Source organism: Sinocyclocheilus anshuiensis, unplaced genomic scaffold (genome assembly GCF_001515605.1).
Source record: "Sinocyclocheilus anshuiensis isolate Anshui unplaced genomic scaffold, SAMN03320099.WGS_v1.1 scaffold1546, whole genome shotgun sequence".
In the NCBI taxonomy this organism is placed as follows: Eukaryota; Metazoa; Chordata; class Actinopteri; order Cypriniformes; family Cyprinidae; genus Sinocyclocheilus; species Sinocyclocheilus anshuiensis.
In genome coordinates, this window is record NW_015547737.1 from 728417 (window position 1) to 732716 (window position 4300).

Genomic DNA, 4300 nt, shown 5'->3' on the forward strand with positions numbered 1-4300 from the left:
GGGTGCAAAAAAATCTAAATATTGAGAAAATCATCTTTAAAGTTGTTCAAATGGGGGGTAATTAAAAAGGTTTAATTACATAATGTGCCAATTAATTAATCAAATTAATCTCAAATTAATAAGATTAATGAATTAACATGCACATCATGTGCCGATTAATTAAAGATAAAATTGTTATTAAAGATAATAGTTATTGTGTTAATTTAGAAAAAAACTGAATATACATTACAAAAAAGTAGTTTTTGAAAGAAATATAAGTAGCATTAGAAATAAATATTTTAATTCAACATACAAAAATACAAATAAATAGGCTAGTGAAATATAAAATTATTTTTAAAAAAGAAACAATACTCTAAATATAAAACTAAAAGCGCCAGTAGGTGGAGACAAATCCTTGTCTTAAAAAGTGAATGATTCAGTCATTCATTCAATCGATTCGTTCAAACGGCTGATTCATTCAGAAACGAAGCAAGTGACTGCTTTTATGAATGGCTCACTGAATCATTGATTCAGTCGATTCGTTTAAAAACTTGAATTCTGTGTGTTGATCAGAGACGCACAACAGTTCTCTTTATTTTTGTTGGCGAAATTACTGACAATGTGTCTAAAATGTAATTACTCACACCTTATCTTCATTTTTACTGTAGGTAAAAACTTTTGTAACCTATTTTTGTCTTTCTAAATGCCAATGATGATTCTGAAAGAAAACACGCTGTGTTTGTTATAGTAACACGTGCAACTTTCATGCGCATCTGACAACTTAATGCTGTTATATAAAAATTATTTTTAAAAAGAAACAATACTCTAAATATAAAACTTAAAGCGCCAGTAGGTGGTGACAAATCCCTGTCTTAATAAGTGAATGATTCAGTCATTCATTCAATCGATTCGTTCAAACGGCTGATTCATTCAGAAACGAAGCAAGTGACTGCTTTTATGAATGGCTCACTGAATCATTGATTCAGTCGATTCGTTTAAAAACTTGAATTCTGTGTGTTGATCAGAGACGCACAACAGTTCTCTTTATTTTTGTTGGCGAAATTACTGACAATGTGTCTAAAATGTAATTACTCACACCTTATCTTCATTTTTACTGTAGGTAAAAAACTTTTATGTAACCTATTTTTGTCTTTCTAAACGCCAATGATGATTCTGAAAGAAAACACGCAGTGTTTGTTATAGTAACACGTGCATCTTTCATGCGCATCTGACTACCACACGCTTGTATTTTAGCGTTGCTGTTAATGTTGTGGTTATTTTAGCAAATAGTTTTCTCCGTAAATTCAGTTCAACAGCATTAAGTTGAAGAGGGTACACTTTATCTCTCGACTTTATCTTCTTGCTCTGTCCAAACAATAAATGCACGTTAGGGGTGCTCCGATTGATCGGGCACCGATCACTATCGGCCGATAATCGCTTTGGGATGATCGATTGGCGGTCTCTAAAAAAGCCGATCTCAAGCTGATAACGCGCCTGCCGTGAGAGGTTTGGCACGACATGCAGCGGCACCGTCTCAGTCTCTGTCCGGCACGGGTGAAATAATTATGATGCTGAAGGTGAGATACTCACCTTCATATTTCGTCATTAAATAACTTATAAAGTAATTTGAAAACATTGTGTGACATGTAATTTCACAAACAGCGTGAGTGAATCACCGTGCTCTCTCTTTCTCTCTCAAAATGTGCAAATGGCTTCAAATCACCACACATCGCGTCTGTCTATAAGCGAGCTGCACGCTGCACAATTGACACAGGAATTGTCACTTGCACAATTGAGGCAGTGTTGCATCGTCACTAAAGTTTATAAATTGCATTACTTTTTAATTCTTGCCAGTGTTTAACCATTCAGCGCTCGCACGCTCTCCTGGAGACCGTGCGCTCATGCACACTCGCAGCGCACATACATAACGCCAGGTTCACATTACTCCATTTGCAGTGCGTATGCGGTGCATATTTTTTCCGCGCTCAGGTTAACGGATTAAAGCTTTCACACTGCACACGGTTGCGGTCCGGCAGTGTGTTCCAGGAGCGGTGCGTCTGCAGCAGTGCAGAGATCGTTTCCGCTGCATGCGCTGAATTAAAGTAACAGCGCATAGTTTGCGGTAAATATGAACATGGATTGACACGAAAATGTAGTAGCTTTTTGGCTAGGTTTAAAGGAAAAGAGCACTTTTAGATAATCAAGGCAATAATAGAGAATGGGAATCTACGTCACGCCGCGTTGGATTCTGCCATGTTTTAGGTCACGCTCAGGAGCGCAGTGTAAACACATGCAAATCACCACAGAAAAAGCCGACCGCTTACTATTAATATTTTTTGAAAACCATCTTACATATTCTTAGAATAAAACGGACTAATATGTAAATCTCTTTAAATAAAAATAAAAATCACTCTGTGGTTTGTCTGAGAGGCTGCAAATATTCATTATTCAGTCTCCTTCACCACAGTGGTACTGATATAGGCTAACTGCTAAAACACTTTTTTTGGCTATTTTTTTAAAGGGGAGAATACATAGCTAGATCTCAAACAGTGGATAATTTATCATTGTTATATACTGTCATATTGCCCAGTAAAACTGCTAAAGAATTAAGCCATTATAGAGGTAACAGAACTTACTAGAAGCTGCTTTGAAACGATGTGTATTGTGGATGCTATGCAAATAAATACCTTGACTTGAATGAACCAAGTTGAAGATTCTTACTATTAGAGATGCCGAACAACGATGAAAGCGATCAAATAAATGAATGAATGAAACTTAACCAGTGCAAACAAGTGGCTGGGTATCAACGAGCTGCCGCAAGATAACATTTCCATATTTGATTTTCTTCTATTTGTGGTGTGAGGGCTTATGTTTAATGCAAACCACTGTATATATAAATCTACAGAGATCAATTATTAAGACACATCTTATTTGAGTTGTTTACCATACCGAGTTTCAGTTTAACTTTCATCCGAGTTCCGTAGTGAATGTAGACATTTTATATTATTTTATGTTTATATGATTCAACTTAAAAGTCCCCATGAAATCAAAATTAAAGTTTTTTGGGTTAGTATCAATATGTTAGTCTTAAGGTTATCTATAAGGCAGTTTGGAGCTAAACTCCGCAGGACACCGGCCCGCCAGGACCAAGTTTGGACAGCCCTGATATAGGGGGACAGGGAACGATTCAAACAGTGTAAATATGCTTTCCATTGAGGAAAAAAAGAAGTCTGGTTTCGCGCTGTGTCACGCTGACAACCGCACCGCACACACACTCTGCTCCGGTCCAGAGACACGATAGCACGGAGCGGATCACATGCGCGAGTCGGCGCAGACCTGTTTCAGTTAAAATGACATCAACACAGAGTAACGCTGCGTGTTTCTAAGCATTTCAGGGGACCTTTAAGATCGCGTTGGAATGATTAACGCTTACTGTATCAACATAGCATTAATCAAAAGCAGAGGTATTTAATGCAGACATTGATAAGGGCTATGGCATAGCCCTCATCAATGTCTGCAGGAATTAGGCTACCTCTGCATTTTCAGCTTTCTAACGCTGAAAAAAGCACGTTTTTCACACCGGCCGTGCAAAAGGCTATGGCAAATGATGTAAAGCGAGCCTTAACCACTCCAACGCGATCTTAAGTAGAATAATATAAACATTAAATAATATCAAACGTCTACATTCACTATATTATCCAGTCTCCGCTGTAGCTCCCGTGACCTAAAGTATTGATGGCACTCGTGGAGGTAGGAAAACAAAGTTCTTTATGAACTGCAGGATTGTTTGTAATAAAGATTTAAATGCAAAAGAAAAGGCAGTAAAGCTGACTATTTTTGTCAATGGCAAGTTTGTGATAACGTAAGAAAAGTAGTTGAAATGTTTTGCCACTTGCTTGAGCAAATATATAAATCTAGTAAATACAAATGCAAATGCAAGTAAATGCAAAAGTAAAAAGCATTGAATAATGTGTTGCTTATATTTATTGTTTAAACTTGTCTGTGAAAGATTGTATTACTGTCAGTGACCTAAGAGGGTAATTCCCCCCACTTTCAAAAATGAAATAAAAAATAAATGAATAAATGTGACCCTGGACCACAAAACCAGTCATAAGGGCCAATTTTTCTAATTTGACATTTCTACATCATCTGAAAGCTGAATAAATAAGCTTTCCATTGATATGTGGTAGGATAGGACAATATTTGGCCGAGATACAACTATTTGAAAATCTGGAATCTGAGGGTGCCAAATCAAAATATTGAGAAAATCGCCTTTAAAGTTGTCCAAATGAAGTTCTTAGCAATGCATATTACTAATCAA

At 36.7% G+C, this 4300-nt stretch overlaps 2 protein-coding genes across 7 annotated transcripts in view; one reads left to right on the plus strand and one right to left on the minus strand.

Annotated features, from left to right (window-relative positions):
* Nucleotides 1–4300, minus strand: part of LOC107704453 (centromere protein P) — a 77413-nt gene that overhangs the window by 18378 nt on the left and 54735 nt on the right. The window lies entirely within an intron of this gene.
* The window catches only part of ecm2 (extracellular matrix protein 2, female organ and adipocyte specific), a 17934-nt gene that overhangs the window by 9385 nt on the left and 4249 nt on the right, over nucleotides 1–4300 (plus strand). The gene's annotated exons all lie outside the window — the stretch shown is intronic.